Raw genomic sequence first — 20,397 nt, forward strand, 5'->3', positions numbered from 1 at the left:
TAGATGGCGGAAGAGAACAACGAGCTGTGCCCGGACAGCATTTTCTGGCTTCGCGTTGTAAGCTTTTGCAGGCAGCGCAGATCTTTAACTGTCAGAAAGCTCCAGGATGGAATTGCCTCATCAATAGCCGCACTTCCACATCATCTCATTACCCACGTCTCCCAAAGTCCGGTGTCAGGGTGAGCGGGGGTGGGAGGCGATAGAGAGTGCATTCTCTGGCCCTTGAGGAAGTTGGGTCTGACACCTTTAAAAGGTGAAGCAGTGAAAAAAAAAAAATTTTTTTTTTTTTAAAGTAATCTAAGCATTAGATTACTTACTTGAAGAGAAAAGCGATGCATCCGAAATGGGAATAATTGGGTTCACCAGGCAAATGAGTGCATTAATTTAGGCAAGGGACCTTGAGGATAATACTTTAAATTCATTCCCCTGATTTTACAGGTGAGTGACCGAATACAGGGTTTAGAGATTAGGAGATTCCTCTCCACATTATTAAATACATGTCTACTAACGTTATTATAATAGCATTATGGGGTATTGATATAAAGTTGTAAATACTTCATCGGGGAGGAAAAGCTGGGCCAAACGAACTTTAATGTTTTAACCCTGGGCATCTTATAATCATATATCATCGTAATATAATGCGAGGAAACTAGAAGCCTGAAGTCTGGGGTGTTTACGCTTCGTGGCAGTACCACGTTAAGGCCGGGAAATTAAATTTACAAAGTCGGTGCTAGTAGTTTAAGAGGGTGATCGGTAGGGGAAGGGAGTTGCAAGAGGAGGATTCATTGCTAAACCCAGAGTAGAATTGCCAGGTCAAATGCAGGACCCACAGTTAGACTGAATTTCAGGTAAATAACTTCAAGTAAATACTTTTTCTGTTGTTGTTGTCGAAGTATGTCCCATAAAGGAATATATTTTTGTGTGTAAGGACGTCCCACATATTACATGAGACATTTACACTAAAAATCAAAATGCACTGTTTCTCTGAAATTCAAATTCAAATTCAAACTGGGCATCCTATATTTTTATTTACTAAACCAAGCAATCCAATCACAGAACACGAAAAAATAATCCAGAAATGGAAATATTGTAAATGGAAATATTGTAAATGATCCAACACAACGTTAGTGTTCTAAAAAAAACAAACCTGCGTGGTCTATACTTCTTGAGGAGACAAGGACACTCTGACTCGTGTTTGTGTACCAGCCCTCTAGCAGCCTTTGTTTTATGGCCTATTTGTGGCTAAAGCACCTTGGTCCTGTAGCTTGCATTTTGAAGCCGCTTAAGTCAGGCTCAGGTTTGTTCTAATATGGAAGCCTCAGTTGCAGAGAATAAAGACCAAATTTGTAGTTGACTTCAGAACAGATGTAAGAGCAGCAGTCTTGTTTGACATTTCTGACTCTGGATCTTTCTTTGTCTCTCCAGCAAACAATGCGTAGAAGTGTGAATTGCTAATCTGCTGGGACTGTTCCTTTGCTAAATCTTTGTGAGTTCTATTAAGGCAGGCTAAAAAAATACAGTTAAGGGTTATTTTAGGTGCATTCTCTTATAAATGATACCTCATATAAGTGATTCACATATACATTTATACTTCATGTAGGTTGATATCACCTGTAAATAATAACCTTTCCCCTTTCCTAAGACTTTATTTTTTTCCTGTGAGGAGAAGATATTACAGAATATTTGATTAATAGCATTTCTATCTGTTATGGACTGAATTGTGTTTCCTCAAAATTCATATTTTGAAGCCCTAAACCTCAATGTGACTGTACTTGGTGGTAGGGTCTTTCAAGAGGTAATCAAAGTTAAATGAGGTCATAAGGGTGGGCCCTACACCAGTATGGCTACTGTCCTTCTAAGAAGATGAAGAGAGACACCAGAGGTGTGTAGGCATAGGGAAAAGGCCATGTGAGGACCCAGCAAGAGGATGGCCATCTGCAAGCTAAGGAGAGAAATTTCAGGAGAAGCCAAACCTGCCCACATTTTGATTTTGGATATCGAGCCTCCAGAACTCTGAAAAGTAAATTTTTATTGCCTGAGCCAGCCAGCCTCTGATATTTTGTTAATGGTAGCCCTAGCCGACTGATAACACCACTCTTATAAAGGAAAAAAGAAAGAAAGAAAGAAAAAATAAAGAAAGAAAGAAAGAAAGATTTTTATCTAGGAGGAGCAACACTGCAAAATGGACAGTACATCTCTATTTCAAATTCTATGCCAAGAGCCATCTTGAAATGGGAAGTGAGAGCTAGAATAAATCTTTTTTTTTTTTTTTTAAGATTTTATTTATTTATTTGACAGAAATCACAAGTAGTCAGAGAGGCAGGCAGGGAGAGAGGGAGAAGCAGGCTCCCCACTGAGCAGAGAGCCTGATGCGGGGCTCAATCCCAGGACCCTGAGATCATGACCTGAGCTGAAGGTAGAGGCTTTAACCCACTGAGCCACCCAGGCACCCCTAGAATAAATCTTAAAGATGAAAAAATTATCATAGAAGTGCTAAGGTAGGGATATAATTCCAATTTATAAAAATGCATGGTAACATGAACCTGACAGTATGTACGGACTTCAGTAATTCTGAACATGTATGGAATAAAGATAAGGAAGCTTTCAAATCTTGTTTTTTTTTTCTAGTGGGAGGGTATAGACTGAGTATATCTAAGTGCAAGATAAGCCTGAAAGGAAGAGGTCCTTGCAATTATGGCACGGTCTCTATCCCCCTTCCTATTTTAGAGGAAACACAGAAGCTTAGCTTTTTTCCTTTTTTTTTTTTTTAATTGAATGGACCAACAAACATGTGGCTTAATCTCAGCTACTTATTTTTGCCCATGATCTTGAATCATAGACAGAGGTAATGCACTAAATTACTTTTTTCTCAAAGCATTAACCACCAGATGTTTGTTTCAGGTTTCAGGAATGAACAAATAGTACTTTAGATTTGAAATCACAATCATTGGAACATTACATGTTGCTTTACCATGTGTTTATGAAGGGAAAAAAAAGTTACCAATGATGCTAATCAAAATGACTGAATGTAACTCTAAAGTTTTCTCCAGTTGCTGGCACTTCCCTTATGCCAAGAGCTTAATCACTGAGGGAACAAAGGAGAAACAGGAAGTAAGCAAACTGGGTCTGGATCTGGATGGCTACTGAGAAGATTTTTCCTGTTTTTTAAGTCCTATGCAGAGCTTGCTGTCTAAAATGGGGTCACAGCAGGAAAAGCGCTGAAGAAACAACTAGGAGCCTTGTATTATACCTGTACACCCTCTATCTTGTATTATGGTTGTATTTAACATCTGAGGTTTAGAACCTGATCCTCTAATCTTCAGCGGAGGAGACAATCAATGGAAATATAGTAAGGTTACAAAGGCTTAGTTCTGAAACCAAATAGAAACCTTCCACTAAGAAACAAGAACACTTAAATCTCTCTCCATTTCTCACGCATTGGGTTTGATGGTTATCTTAAAGGCAAATGGTTCGAATAGACAGCAATCTGCCTTTTTCTTTTTCTTTTTTCCTTGATCTGCCTCTGTGGTACCCAAACTTCAAGGAATATAAGAATTACACTACAGAAAACATATATACTATGCTTAAAGATTAATTTGAGAAATTTTTAATGGCAATTCTAACTAAATATTTTTCTTTATGAGATGAAAGTCTTCTACAATCTATTGTGTGACTTCAGGCAAATCTTTTTTTTTTTTTTTTTTTAATTTTTTATTTTTTATAAACATATATTTTTATCCCCAGGGGTACAGGTCTGTGAATCACCAGGTTTACACACTTCATAGCACTCACCAAATCACATACCCTCCCCAATGTCCATAATCCCACCCCCTTCTCCCAAACCCCCTCCCCCCGGCAACCCTCAGTTTGTTTTGTGAGATTAAGAGTCACTTATGGTTTGTCTCCCTCCCAATCCCATCTTGTTTCATTTATTCTTCTTCTACCCACTTAAGCCTCCATGTTGCATCACCACTTCCTCATATCAGGGAGATCATATGATAGTTGTCTTTCTCTGCTTGACTTATTTCGCTAAGCATGATACGCTCTGGTTCCATCCATGTTGTTGCAAATGGCAAGATTTCATTTCTTTTGATGGCTGCATAGTATTCCATTGTGTATATATACCACATCTTCTTGATCCATTCATCTGTTGATGGACATCTAGGTTCTTTCCATAGTTTGGCTATTGTGGACATTGCTGCTATAAACATTCGGGTGCATGTGTCGCTTTGGATCACTACATTTGTATCTTTAGGGTAAATACCCAATAGTGCAATTGCTGGGTCATAGGGCAGTTCTATTTTCAACATTTTGAGGAACCTCCATGCTGTTTTCCAGAGTGGCTGCACCAGCTTGCATTCCCACCAACAGTGTAGGAGGGTTCCCCTTTCTCCGCATCCTCGCCAGCATCTGTCATTTCCTGACTTGTTGATTTTAGCCATTCTGACTGGTGTGAGGTGATATCTCATTGTGGTTTTGATTTGTATTTCCCTGATGCCGAGTGATATGGAGCACTTTTTCATGTGTCTGTTCGCCATCTGGATGTCTTCTTTGCAGAAATGTCTGTTCATGTCCTCTGCCCATTTCTTGATTGGATTATTTGTTCTTTGGGTGTTGAGTTTGCTAAGTTCTTTATAGATTCTGGACACTAGTCCTTTATCTGATATGTCGTTTGCAAATATCTTCTCCCATTCTGTCAGTTGTCTTTTGATTTTGTTAACTGTTTCCTTTGCTGTGCAAAAGCTTTTGATCTTGATGAAATCCCAGTAGTTCATTTTTTCCCTTGCTTCCCTTGACTTCAGGCAAATCTTAACTCTGAGTTATATTTCAGATCTGGAAAATGAAGGGATTTGAATTGATGATCATAGGGAAGTTCTATTTTTAATTTCTTGATCATCATAAAATAATAAACTCTAGTGGGTTTTAATATGTGCCTGCAGTTTCTTGGCTCCCATTAAACTGAGTAGATGGGCCATCTGAGTTTTTTCCTAGTCCATGTAGACAGATAGCCTGATGACAGACGGTAGTGGAGATAAGCACACTCATGTTTCACATCCCAGACAAGTCATTAATGGTCACAGGGATCATCCTGAGTAGTAAGGAAGGGTAAAAAATAACTTAATCACTTTTAGTTTAAGAAGGCAGGGGTATGAAAATACATATTAGAAAGGCACGAAACCTGGATATTGACTTTTCCCCCTTTTTGCTTTTTACTCTTAATGGGTTAAAATACACTTAATGAGCAACCACTGGTTATTTGGAAAACTCATTATACGGACACTTATTGAGGTCAGATGAAAGGCATTAATTTGTTTGCTGAAAGGTCATTTTACATGAAAAGTTCTTGTCAGTGGGGATTACCTGTGGCAGTGGTGGTCTGGTTTGGGAAGCTATGGTGGAGGAATTAGCATTCTGAGGACTTCCACCTTAATTCAGTATGGTGTCCTAGGAAGTCAGAGCAAATCACTCTCTCACATGCTAGTTATACAGACAACCCAACCCTCACAGGGGGGTTATTTTTTCTCTTGAGAATTACTCATCTTGAGAGGTAAGTCCATCTCTGAGCATCTCTTTCTAGTTTGTATTCCCAACTCAACCAATCGTAATATCATTATGTACAACTACATTATATTGTGTAAGTCTTTTTAAAAATATATCCCCATTCCCTCTCTGAGGGATGTGTACTTCCCTCCTTCATTGAAGTTTCTTGATCTAGGACAACTTTGGTACTGTGTGAAGTTTTATCCTTTTCTGAAATAGGAGGATAATATCTGTCCTTTGAAGAAAGATGGAGGACTAGGATGGAACAAATTCATCTGTAGTCACAAAGGATAAATCTTCTTATAGATTTCTAGATAACATTTATTAAGTGGATTAAATGAGATAATATACATGAAGTCCCTCTTAGCTGCCAACATATGGTAGGCATTCTGGAAATGTTACTTGTCTCTTTAATTTATGCACTTAACATATCTCATATTTTTTGGACCTGCTTGGTGACTCCAGCCCATATCAGCATACCAGTTTTCTTATCTGGAGTCACTAGCCTACCCCTTAGAGTGTCAGGCTCAAGATAGTCTCCTCACACAAGAGCTTTTAGGAGCCAGAGGCAACAAATCAATCGTTGGTAGACAAGCTCTGACTCAGTTCTTATAATTTAGACTTGTCTTGTCCAGTTTGAGGAAATCTATTTTGGTTCAGTGCGTTCTGTTCTATGCCTAGCTTCCTGCCAGTGCACCACCAGCGCCCTTCTGAGACTGAAGATATATCTTATTCATCTCATTCTTTCATGGGTATAATTCTGTCATCAAAGAACATTATCTATGGCTAAATGTTGGCAGCCAGATTTCTGCCTACAGCTGGATCTGCCTGATAATGATTCTCAAAGGATTTCTTGCCTTTTCCCGAGTGTTTCTCTTCTCTTTGTGGGGTTTGATACAGGGGGTAAATTACAAACCTTCTCTCTTCATGAGTGCCCCTAGAAAACACACACACACACACACACACACCATGCTGCATCAGGAACATATGATTCTAGATGCCAGGTTGAGACACTCGTGCTGTAAGCAGAAGACCCTTCTTGCATAGTATTTTAAAAATATAAGTCATTGGTTCTTAATAACCAATTTTTTATAGGAAGATAAGTGCTTTAAAAATTTGTAGTAAATAGCGTTGTTTTAGGCCACAAATATGAAACAGCCATTTTAATACCTTTATCTAAGACAAAGATTTCCTAACAGTTGTTTCATGTTCGGGGCTTTCACTCCCTGTGCCAAGGACCTTTGTGTGGGTGTTCACTGAGGTCTTAGGGTCTTGGATTTTACTGAATCCAGAGCTAACCAACTGTTTAGCTTTGAGCTGAAATGGACATACAATTGGATTTTCCATGGCTAAGTTTTTTTTCTTCTCCCTAGAGTCTCTAAATGCCTTTAAACAGAGCCCCACCACTCCGCCATCTCACTGAATCTTCTTCAGACACACTTGCCCTATTTCCATTATCTTCCTGGCCACTGTAGGCAGTGCTGTCTCACCTCCCCAACTCAAACTTCAATGCAACCTCCTTTTCTGATTATGAAATGAACAATGAACTACTTTTGAAATTTATTTAGACCACGTTTTTCATAAAGAATAGGACCAAATGAGAAACGATTTCAAATAAACAGGAATAGCTATGTCGCCAGTTTTGTTTTCTACTCTCTAAAAACATCCCTAACTACGGAAGGAAAGACTTTCTCATTCTCCTCTCCTCACATGATCTACCTGGAACTATACTACATTTTTATTCATTGTCTAAATGCATAAACAGCTCAGTGAATGCTAATTTTTTTTTGTTCCCGTAATAAAACAGTGCTTATCGTGCTATTCAAAGCCTCGAGAATTAGAATCCTTTTCACCTGCTTCCTCCTAAATTGCTCCTGAAAATAATTCATTGCCACCTATTTCTCAGTACTTACTCTCTTTCGATGAGAACATAGGTGCTACATCATTAAGTGAATAACACTGTTCTGGGGGACATCTGTTAAATTAGATTTTCTATGCCATCCTATAAGGCAGATAAAGTAGGACAAAATGTTACTGTAATGTGCTAGAATTAAACATATACATTATTATGAGGATTGCCATTGTGTCTGAGTATAGATGACTTAAATACCACTGACACTAGAGGTAGTTTTTTTCAAGACAACCTATCATTCATTATGGTTTTGTGAATATACTGTATGGTAAGGTCTGAAGGGGATAGTGGATATTAATAGAGTGAAAAATCCCATTCCTCCCTTCCTGGACAGTAGCATGCTACCCTTCATCTTTTCTCGCCTATCCATCTCTCTTATTTTTTCTTTTGAATCCAGCTATACAGAAGACTGGCTACTACTCTGTTCCCTCTGCAGTGTATTCTAACAAAATTTTCTTAAGCTTCTCGTCTATACTACTTATGGCAAAGACGTATGGATATTAATGCAGAAGTACTAGTTCTAAAAAATGTACCACATAAATCATAAAGGAGAGTAAAAGATTATTTGGGCCATTAATACTGAGATACTTAATACATTAAATGCTAATTAATATGTAAAATAATATAGTTCTTCATGTATATAACACCAATATCTATAAAGAATTTTTATCTGAATGGCCTCAAATTGATGTATACCACTAAAGAGTCAATACTTTGCTTTCTTACCAAGTTGCCCTATAAGAATAATACTAATAACAGGCAGTGATTAATACTTATGCCACTGGGGCTCCTGGGTGGCTTAGTCATTAAGTCTCTGCCTTTGGCTCAGGTCATGATCCCAGGGTCCTAGGGTACAGCTCCCACACTGGCCTCCTTGCTCCACCAGAAGGCTGTTCTCCCTCTCCTACTCCCCTCTACTTGTGTTCCCTCTCTTGCGGTGTCCCTCTCTGTCAAAAAAATAAGTAAAATTAAAAAAAAAAAAAAAACGTATGCTTTCTATCTACCTCCATAATCTGATACTATGCATTTGGGAAAAAATTCAGATCCCAAATTTTAGAAAAAGGGACTACATAAAATGAGGTATATCTATTTTTATACTAGCATTACTTACACTCTTGTTTGAAAACAAATATTCAAAGAGGATGGAGAAAGTGTAGAAGGCCCTAGGGCATACACAGTGGTGATTCTCATAAACTCCTTTAGAAGGAGAATGTACAATATAGTGAGAGAAAGTGACTTTGGAGCCAAATGTGTGTCTTCTAAACCCTCTCCCCGCCACCCACTAATTTGTTGTGTGGTGTTGGACAAGTTACAGAGTCTCTGAAGATTGAGGGTGTTGGACCATGTGATTTTGTAGCTCTTGTGAAGTTTTAATATCCCATGATTTGTTAATATGTGAATACCTTAGTGAGTTAAAACAGAAGGGACAACCTCCACTTCTGTCTAAGGAAACATAGACAAAAAGGGTTAGTTCTGTGCTCGGTGGCTTCCTGCATCATCTTTATGCCCACAAGCGGCTTATCCATTAAATCTGACTCTTGTGACAGGCCCACACTTTGAACAGATTTGAGAAACAGGTCTTCTCTTGCCACTGTCTCATCAAATGTTGTGATACATCAGTTCAGGGCAGCCCTGTGACCTCAAATTGCCCATTGTCAAAAAGGTTAGCTCTGAGCATAAACCAAAGAGGGGAGACAAGGTGACATAATGACATCTTTAGAGGCAGTCTATTTGGGACCAGATACTTAACAGAGGAGAGGGCACAATCTTCTGAATGACTGAGGAAGCTTTACTCCATGGAAAGGTTGGGGCTAAGGGGCTCACACCCAAAGATGGGTAAGAACTTGAGAAAAGGAAGTACCTGGACCTGGAAATACCAAAAATGTTTATACAGATAAATCTATTTAGAAACTAGACTTTGGCTGAAAGAATTATTAAAATGCTATTATTTTGAGTAAGTTTTAAATTTGTGATGAACTGATTACAATATGGAGGACAGTTGTCTTACGTCCTTAGCATCTTAGTTGATGAAATTTAAACAGTCAAACCTTCATCCATTATTCCAATATGGAATGATTCCATTGTTCCAACGTGGAATGCTGTCTTGTTAGTGTTTTCCTTAGCTTCTATTTTGTTCATCACTAAAGTGATTGTTCCTCTTATGCCTGCCTGTAACACCCACTGTCTGCCTCGCTCATTTGGTACTTAGCATCAGGTACCTTCTGTGTACTATGTATGATCTGGATTTTTAAATTGTACTGTCTTCCCAGAAAGGTTATAACAATCTTGGAGGGTCTTTTATTCTTCTTTATAATCTACTTTATGGTATTTAGCATGGTGCTATGATTATGATAGAATTTAATGAGTATTTGCTGAGGGGACAACAGGATGAGATGAATTAGGGAAATGATGTGACATGAAAAGCACAGTCTCAGAACCATACTGTATAAGGGGAATTCAAATTTCACTTTTTAGCTCCTTCTTAGTCATTATTATGAACTTGCTTAATGGTAAGGAAAAGATGAAAGGGCAATTTCCCAATCTGAATTTTCAGTTTATAAAGGGCCTCACTCAGAGAGGACTGAAGGTCAGTGGTGGCTTTCATTTACTCATTCATTCATTTTCTTGTTCTTTTTTTGGTCAAAAAAGTTTTTTTTTTTTTAACAAATCTCACATGCCAGGCTTTTGAGTCACAGAGACATCCTCCTTGTCCTCAGTGAGATCATGTTACAGTAGGAGAGACTTCGATGTAAACAAATAATGGCAGCACAAAGGGTCAGGGCTCTAACAGAAGTCTGTACTAGATTCATTTGACCAAAAAAAAAAGGAGGATCAGCTGCTGGGACGACTATGGGAAGAAGCAAAAAGGTGAGATAACAGAGGTAAGTTTTGGAAAGAATTTAAAATAACTAGGAGTTTGACTAGTAAGACAAAGAGGCCAGGGCATCTCTTCAGAAGGAACAGAGTTGAAAGGCACAGGATTTTATGATTTCGGATGCATCCCTATTTCTCTATGCAAAATTATATACACTTTGATTTGATTGATTTTTGTTTTGTTTTCACTCTAATTTTGTTGTGGCTCAAAGCTCTGAATCACATGGTAAAAAGTGCAAATAAGTTCTTTTAATTTTGTAAGTATAGGTGATGATGGGGGTCCTCAACCTCTATTTTGACTTGTATATTGAATGTCTAATAAAAAAATTAAATTACTTTTATTTCTTGCAGAATCACCTGCAGTAAGTATGTGCAATCATGCATCATACCAAGCAGATTGAAAGGTCTACTGTTTTATAGCAGATTTTCCCAGTGAATACATTTTGGAGAAGCAATACTTATAAAATAAGCTTTCAGCTTATTTTGTTCAGGCTTCAGTATATCACTTGGGTTTTGAAGCCTAATTCATTGTGGACAGCAGATGGCTCTGGAGGACATATCTGGAATGCTGAATGACAGAATCTGGAGGTACTTGGCTGCAAGTAGCATGAAAAAAGGCATGATCTCTATCATCTTCAAATATCACAAGCCAGTGGCAAAGTTTTAAATAACAGAGGGCCCATAGTCTCTCATGGTTCACCTCCCCTTCCAATTTCCCCCAACTCCCTTCTCCTAACTCCCCATGTCCTCCATGCTATTTGTTATGCTCCACAAATAAGTGAAACCATATGATAATTGACTCTCTCTGTTTGACTTCTTTCACTCAGCATAATCTCCTCCAGTCCTGTCCATGTTGCTACGAAGGTTGGGTATTCATCCTTTCTGATGGAGGCATAATACTCCATAGTGTATATGGACTCTGAAAAACAATCTGAGGGGTTTTAAGTGGTGGGGGGGTGGGAGGTTGGGGGAACCAGGTGATGGGTATTAGAGAAGGCATGGATTGCATGGAGCACTGGGTGTGGTACAAAAACAATGAATACTGATATGCTGAAAATAAATAAAAAATAAATTTAAAAAAATAACAGAGGGCCTATCTAGTTGTGGAGTGGGGCTTTTTAAGAGATCAACCTGCATTTCTATGAGTCCCATTTTTACCTTAAATGTCTCCTGGCCCTTTCTTACATCCTCTGTGCATTCTTCTCAACCTGTTCTCTTCCCTTTGTTCTCTACCGTCCTGTTTTCTTTTACTCTGTTCTTGCTAGTAAGTGTTTACTGTATGTGCAGAAGACAAGTTCCCTGAGGCAGGGATTTTGTGTGCTTGGTTCTTTGCTGTTTTCTCAGGGCTTAGAAATGAGTCTGAGCATTATAGATACTCCATTAATATTAACTGTAGGAACGTTGGTGCTGTAGCATAAGATCATGATAGTACTTATCATCTAATGGATGATAATGACACATAATAAATGATGCTGTGAAATCTGATAGGTGCCAAGGTAGGGGAGAGTCAGGGAAGGCTCCCAACAGAAAATGATGTCTAGTCTTGGACCTTATGGAAGATGGGAGTTAAACAAATAAGAGGTGTGAGAAAGGAGGAGATGGGGTTGGGGGTAGGGAAGACTGACCTAGGTAGAGAGAACAGGTATGAAAGAGAGAACACAACAGAATTAGAAATATTGACAGAAGTTGTAACTGACTAGGATGGGAGACAGGGGAGTGGGGAGAGACAGAGGCTAGAGAAGCAAGCAGGGCATGGAATCATGAAGGGCTTCCTAATACACTTAAAGAATTTGGACCTTTTCTCATGGCAATGGAAAATCACTGAAGGGTTTCAAGCAATGGGGTAATAAAACCAGGGGTTTTGCTATCGTTTTAGATCATCTTGGCCGCATTGTGGATTGCTGTTGGGGCAAATAGAGGGAAGAAAAGAAGCAGCAAAATCTTGCCACATCTAGGGAGTTAGTAATATTATCTAATAATTCTGTAATAGTCACATATAGTACCACATTTTTTTTTTTAAGTTTGGAGTAGTTTTATTTTCATATATACAAAAGGGCATATTAATTCATATTATTTATTTACCACATTTTTATACATTAAAAGCATTTATTTCAATTCCTCTGATTAGATATTTGCCATATTCCAGAGGAGAATGGGACGACATTTACTCTGCTTAACATATCTAAAATGGAAAGTTCAAATCAATCATGTAAACAAAGTTAAAGGAGGAATATTCAAAAACTAATTTTGGAAATTCTCTTCTCAAGGACTATCATCCACTATGGAAGCATCATTTACATATACTTTACACGTATGTATTAGAACAAATCCTCTAAGGATGGACTAATTAGACTATAAAGATTTCTTATATTTAAAATTAATAATGCAACATTTAAAAAACAATTTATCTTCTTCATTTAATCCACAATAATTTTGTGATTTGTTCCATATTAAATTTATAGCTTGAGTAGTTTACCTGAAGGGGAAGAAGGACAGTGTTCAACTCCCCCCGCCCCCTTTCTTGCTTTCTCATATCTATGTGTAGTGGGCTGAAGAAAGAACATTCACTCAGAAAGGTTGTTTTTCACTGTTGTCACTTATGAAATTCTATAGGATCAATTTTTAGTTGTTTTTTTCTCCCCTCTGAAAACAGATTTGCTCAGGGAAAAGGACTTCATATGGGCTCAATGTTATACTCCCGAGAATTCAACCCTGTTGAAGCAATTCAAGGCAACAATAACAACCGTTCTGCTTGCCATAGCTTCCTCCAATATTTAAGCACACAAGAGGAGAATTAACTTAATTGTGTTTTGGACAGGGTGCTTTTCATCTATACCTTGAGCGTGGTATTTACATTTTATTTTGTTTTTTAGTTTTTTAGTTCACTGGTGATTTTAAAGCCAGCATTGGCTGGAAAGCTTTATGTGATGTGCAAGTTGCTACGTGTTCAGTTCTGCTTGTCATATTATTGCTCTAAGTAAAACGTCTTTCACAGCATTAAACTTGTACTCGTATCTTTCTGGTAAACAAAACTGAACTTAAAGCAGAGCTCAGAGAATTCAGGAAGAAAAAAAATATCTGCTTATAGAAAAATACCTGAGATCTTAAACCCCATAATACTACTTAACAAATAACATTCTAATTTGCAGGAAAGCGCCTTTCATTTGAGGATGGCTCTGCTCCTAGTTTTCATTTGAAACATGAGTTTGGTCCTCTCCAATTAGTTGTGGGTAGACCTTGGCTAGCAGTCCACAACCAGAACCACTGGGCCCAGTTTTACATTATTGACAGGCTCTTCCCAAACGGCTTTTTTCTGGAATCTGGAGGAAGTTTCATGTCAGCGTGGTAGTGCATTAGCGTGGCTGTCAGCAATGCTTCCCCAGGGCTCGCTACTTTCTGCCTGACTTCAGCCAGGGCTGTCAATCTTCCACTTTCATGAACCCTAATATGATCACACCCTCCTTCTCCTGTAGCTCTTATCAAGAAAAGATCAACTTTCCTAATTTAAGGAAAAAGAGACACATTGAGTAAGGTAGGTGCTCCTGTGGTTGATGATAACTTTGTGATAATAGCCTGACTGTATTTAGCCTGGATTTCTGTATTTAGGATTTTTGTTTGTTTGAAGAGAAAATCCTAGACACTTCTGTTAAATGACGAAGTTCACTATGGAACCTGTAAAATAATGTAATTATTTTATATTATTTATATAATATTTATATATTGTAATTATTTTACATTATTTTAATCAACTCCACGGAGTTGAAGCCAGAATGACTTGCATGCTACCTCCTAAAAGTATCACCAGTGGGATGAAAATGATAAGGAAAATGGTGACTAACTTGAGGTCTCCATCCTAGGTTGGAAAAATGCTGAAAAATCCCTGATCATTATTAGGCCTATAATAAGAATTATATTGCATTTATATTAAATGCTAAAAGCCTACTTCCAAAAGTTTCTCTCTTTCCTTGCACTTATAAATCAGGATTCTTATGGTTTAAATTTTTGCTGAAACATGCTGCAAGTTGGAAGCATCATATTTCTAAGAAAATTCAAAACTCCACATTTTTATCCCTTTCCTAAATGCTCATCTATTTTGACCCGATGCTTAGTTTCCAAAAGTATTACGGAATTTTAACATTGCATCCATCTTCTTTCTAAAACTTTTTCATGTTGTCCAATGGGAACTTCTAGTAACTAATAAAAAAATCCTCATTAGTATTTCCCTTGTACCAAATCACTTCAGCAGTAAAGGAGAAAAAGTTCTTCCTCTATTCTAATGCATTGATCTTCACAAAGGTTGAAAGATAATAAAATATCTGATAAAAATGCATAGCTTTGACCCTTAAAAATCTATGTAAGTGAAAGGGGAGTGAATATTTCTGAATGCTAAAATCTGTACTACAATCATATTTTCTTGGCAGCCTGATTTAAAGAGCTCTATGTGACAGTCAAGTTATACTAGCCTTGACAGTACAACTGGGTGAAAAAGATTCAGATCTGTTTTTATATTTAATTGGAGTGTCAGGGTCAGGCTGTCAGAGCAGGATACTTTTGCCAGTTGTCAGAGGGCTACCTTTGAGAGCACTAAATTAGAAATGCAGATACCTGACATTATTTTCAACTTGGCACCCAATTTATAAATTTGGGGAAATAGCTAGGTACCTCTGTACATTATTTCTATCACCAGTGTTTTAAGGAATTGATTGCATTAGCTGGATGGGGGATGGAAAGGAGGAATACAGGTGAATCCGAAAGCCAGATAAGTATGAATTATACTGCACAACAGTCTAGAAAGTAGGTAACCATTATTGGATAAATTCAAATAGTAATATTAAATGATAATGAACATTACACATATGTATACTTATATGTACATGTACAGATGTATTCCATGATCATGAGAAACATGTTCAGGTAGAGATATGTTAAAGCAGACTATTGAAATCAACAAATTGCCGAATGTTTGTATATGTTGCTAGTCTGAAATATGTATTAAATATCAGATGTAAGTGCTCAGTAAATGTTTGATGAAAGAATCTGGTTAACTGTTAGTGTACTCTAATTCAGGAAACTGGCCTGGGCATTTAATCTGACTCCCTACCCTCCACAGTCCTCTCATCTCCCTAAGAAGGAATACCCAGTCATCACTGGTGTACTAAGCTCTTTCTTAGGCCCAGGGCTGCTGTTACTCCTAGATGGGAAGCCCCTAACGCTGTAAGACTCAAAATTGAATGAGCTTTGTGGGTATCCTTGTCCATTAGCTCTTGCTTGGTTATTTGAGCTCAATCCCTGTCTACTTTGCATACGTAGATATTTGTCTTCCCGCATCTAGTTTATAGGTCTCAGCAGAATAAAGTGATACTGGTTTTCGATTCTAAAATTTATAAGCTATGCCTAGCACAGATTGTTTGTCTTCTTGGACTGCCACTCAGTATCCGCTGCCAGATGCTCCAGATACCATGTTTTGCCTACCAGCAGGAAAACCCTTCTTTAACCTCTGATACCACCCACCTGCTTCCTGGTCTTTGGCATGTGACTAGCCTGTGTAAGGTTTCCTAATATTCTGCTCTTCTTCCTGCTTTATTAGGCATGTCCTGGTCTACCACTGATAGAATGCTGGCTCTGAATACCCACATCTTTTCAGAATTATATTTCTAAAAATCCAGTGGTTGTGGTTGGATTATAATACACAGTATTGACTATTTTGTGATATCGAAGGAAATTATATATATGTTCAATATACATATGTATGTATATATGTGTATTATATGTGTGTATGTGTGTACTTCTTTTTCCTTGATAGCCTACACCCTAGGTGTTGCCATACCTTAAAAAAGGAAATGGCTCTTTCTTAGTGGCCTTGACTTTCGATTCGGTTTGTCTAAGCTAAAGCTGATTTCCTAAAAGTCACACAAATGTTAAGGAACATGTCTGTTTCTATTAGTGTCCTCTGCCTCTTGGACCATGCTGCCATCCCTGAGGGCTGACTGGGCCCTTGCCTTGGGAATACCAAGTTTACCTCCACTCATTCAGGTCCATTAGCTATCAGCTCAGAATTTGTGACTTCCCTCACTTCTGGACTGGATATACCACGCTGATGAATGTGAAACTTGGCATATCATGAGGCCATGAAGGTGCCCCGCCACTCAACTTGGAAGCAAGGGGGAATTCACTCACAATTCAGCAGACACTGGCCATTGGGAAACAGGAGATGGGAATGAGTTGCATAGAGAAATCCCTTTTTTTTCTTTCTTCCCGTGAATGATTTCAAAGCATAGTTTCTCCACACGACCCATTTGGAGAAGTTCTACATAGTTAGGGGACCTATCTCTCAACTGCTGTGTTTTGTGGAAGTAGCAAGTACAATAACAGCCGGTGGTATTGCTTTACATTTTTCCGAGCCTCATTTCCATTTCCCCTCTGTCTAGGCGCCCTGCTTTTGTGCCTCCCAAATAAAGCTTCATCATTCTAACTTCTTTTCTGAGACCCTGTTTTCTAGGGAACCTGGGCTAAGACAGTTGCCACAGAATCAGTATTTCTGTCACCCTTGAAAATTCAGGGTATTTATTCAAGTCATATGCAAGTTTAGACAAACTATATTTAGTTAAAATGTTTATCTGAACACGTGTTATAGAAAATTGTTGCATAAGAGAAATAGAGGCAAAAAAGAATTAATTTCCATATGTTTTCTAGACTTTTTTTTGGTCTTTCTGTGAAGCACGGTTGTTTATTTTTTTCTTCTAGGCCTTGTGTTCTTGCTGAGTTAAGTTTTAACTTCTGTGTTGGACTTGGAAATTGCATATCAGATCTTTTCTGTGTGTCCTGTATTTCTCTGTTTACTACATGGGGCAGTGAAGTATAGAGGTTAAAAGCACAGGGCCTTCGGTCATCCTGCTGAAATCCAAATCCTGCCTCTGCTCTTCAGGAGCTCTGTGCCTTTTGGCAAATTTTCTCTCCTCCCCTACCTCAATTTTCTCACCTGTAGGGAGAAGATAATCTTAGTATCGCACCGGGCTGGTTTGTGGATTAAAGAAGAGAAGGCATTTGAAATACTTGCAACAGTGCTTAGCTCATCTGAGAGTAATTGTTAGTGTTATTTCTTTTTATGTTTAGTCTCTGTGCTAAATGTTATAGGATATATTCATCAGAAAAATTTCTGTCGTTTCAAAATGGGAAACAATGTGGTATCCCTGTTATACATTTATCTACACCAAGAGGGACGGCATCGCAGCCTTTGTTCCTGATTGTAAGAATCTGCTGGGAGGAGGAGGATGAACTTGTCCCCCAGTGGAATGCCCGGAAGTATATACGTTCCTGAAATCAACTTTTCAATATACATGTGGATGTTCTCTCTCATAGTGACTAACGCTTGTTTTGGACTCCACATACGGCAGAATTCCCAGAATATGATCCTCTTTTCCAACCTACCATGGGATTTTCCTTACTGGCCATGTAAAACGAGGCCATGGAAACTTTCTGAGGCTCACTCTGCGCACCTGTAAACAGAAGATGATAATCCATTGCAGACTTATTTACTTATTGTGAAGCATTGATTGCCAGCCACTGGACTAGGACCTGTGGCCACAAAGATGAATAAGGCACAGATCCTAAGCTCAGCTTACTAACTGCTAATAAAAACAGTTGCCACTATCTTCAGACAAAGAAAAGGGAGGTCAGCCAAGGAGTGGAAATTGTCTAGGGTGACATGGCCCACGAAAGCGTCCAATCTGAGACTTGGACACACATCTCTGCCTTCAGACCAGTGCTATGTGATACTGTTCTACTTTTGTCAAAATTCAGTAAAGTCTTATGGATATAATATTCTATAAATGTAAAGAGCTTTACCTATTAATCATATTGTGTTATTATCTTGCAATTTACTGTTTCACATTTTTAGGCACCAGATTTTCCTCTTTCAACTTCTTCCCTAAGGAAGAAGAGTTTTTAGGTGGCAAAACACAGTTTTATAAAAAACCCTGATGCCAAGAATTAGGCTGTGAAACAGCTTGCTTGTCACTAATTTCTGTTGCTGTCATTGCTGGTTTCTCCTTAAGACAATAACTCTTTCTTAGTAGATAGATGAATAAAACAAACATACCCTATCTTTAATGCTTTGTTTTTATCTTAAATATGCATTAATAATTTACTTCAATTAGCATGCCAATAAAACTAAGGCCAGGCACAGTATCTAGGAGGAGAGAAGAGTCATAGCACCCGTTCTGGGAGTGTTCTTGGGAAGTGTTGAAGGGAAGCCGTCTGGAGATGAGGGCTGGCAGCACCCTCATGTGTGGGAGAGACCGACACAATGATCCCTAGGGTGAGAGTGCCCCACACCCTGTCAGCTCCGGTGAGGATATTAGATACCTTGGAAATTGATAACAAAACCCCCAAACCAAATTGCACACTGATAGGTTGATACCAGCTTCATCATGGCATAACCAGCGGATCCCTGGAAGCACTCGAGAACAGGCCACCCTATTGAAATTGCACAAATAAATCAGCCAAAGTAAAAATCCCTTTCATGACCCTGAAACATTTCTTGAGGTCTGGAACGCATTCATCTTTTCAGGTTTTTACTACTGACACGGGAGACAGACCCACTCGTTCCTAGAAGCCATACTCTCTTGTATCCTTATCTTTTAGGTGACAGAAAATGGCCTTTATTTTCGTGAAAGAATGTTATAATTTCTGTCTCTTTCTGTTTCCGTTTTAGCCGAGGCCCAGAAAGGCCAAGGAGAAAAAAATGTACATAGTAAGTATTCTACATTACAGATCTCTCCTACATTATTACAGGTTTGAAGAGGAAAGTAGGAGCAAAAAACCAAAAACAATGGTTTTATGACTTGTTGCTCAGTACCCAGATCACTGAGGTAGACGAGGCTGGTATGGAAATAATTATTTTTGGAGAATGTAGTTGGTATGTTGTGCCAACGTTCTTGTCAAATCTAGTAAGGGATCTTGATAGGAACACTGAGAGAATTTTTATTTACTATTGGAGTTCGGGGTAACTCAAGGCACTTGCTTTGAGTCCATGCCTGGAAAAGATTAAAGATGAGACACTGGTTGGTTGATGCCTAGTCTAATGAAAGGACACTGGTATGCAGTTCTAAAGCCAAGTTTAGTATTTGGTGTTAATACTAAATCTGTAATTTAATATCATAGTTAAAAGCATGCACAGTAAAGCTGTGACCACCAAATCTTGAGTCTTGGCTCTCATCTCTGGGTCTTGCGACATTGGGTAAATCAATGTCCCTATGTTTCAGTTTCTTCAACTGCAAACCAAGGATAAAAATACCACCATTTCCTCTTTGGGAAAGTTTAGTAAGTTAATATATGCAGCAATGCCTGACCATAGTATGCACTCAACAAAAGTCAGTTAATGTAATTGTTATTCCATTAGTATCCCGCTGTGCTTTCACTGACAACAAGCAGAGGAGTATATTTCCTGTGGATCAGATATGGGATCTTCTAAAATGGGGTCAGTTTGGTCTTTTTTTTTTTTTTTTAAGGAACTTTGTCCAAAAATGTAAGATGACATTGGACAGGTGAATAGCTGGAAAAGAGAGACTAATAAAATGACCATAAGCTCTAAAAGGCACAGACAATTAGGAAATCTTCAGGAAAGAGACATATAGTAATCGAGAGGAGGTCTCCAAAGAACCGGTCAAAGTATTCCATGAGAAAAAAAGTCAGTTTCAATTACCCAGCAAGCTCAGATCATTAATATGAGATCAAGAACATTCCAATTAAGTGAGATCTACCCTGCTGCTCACCTTTTCTTATCCCCATTCCTGCTCTGACCGTGAATGGGTTGGTGACCTCAGCATGAAAGCTGTGAGGAAAAAAGCACTAGCTTTCGCCATTGCAATAGAACGGGCAAGGCCAGGAAAAATGAAATGGTTTTTTTTTTTGATTTTTTTTTTTTAAATTTGCAACCCACAGTGTCTGGCTCTTTTAATCTAACAATTTGGTGTCAGATGTTGTTTGGTGGTTTTGAATATTGAAAGCTGTAAGAAATTCATCTGTTGAATTAAGCAAGTATGTGTGGAGCCTTTAAGGTTGCAAGGTTC

The 20,397-nt window shown here is 38.3% G+C and overlaps 1 protein-coding gene across 3 annotated transcripts in view; it reads right to left on the reverse strand.

The window, feature by feature from the left end:
* EPHA6 (EPH receptor A6) overlaps window positions 1-20,397 on the reverse strand; it is an 878,132-nt gene that overhangs the window by 30,913 nt on the left and 826,822 nt on the right. The window lies entirely within an intron of this gene.

This window comes from Mustela lutreola, chromosome 2 (assembly GCF_030435805.1).
Source record: "Mustela lutreola isolate mMusLut2 chromosome 2, mMusLut2.pri, whole genome shotgun sequence".
Taxonomy (NCBI): Eukaryota; Metazoa; Chordata; class Mammalia; order Carnivora; family Mustelidae; genus Mustela; species Mustela lutreola.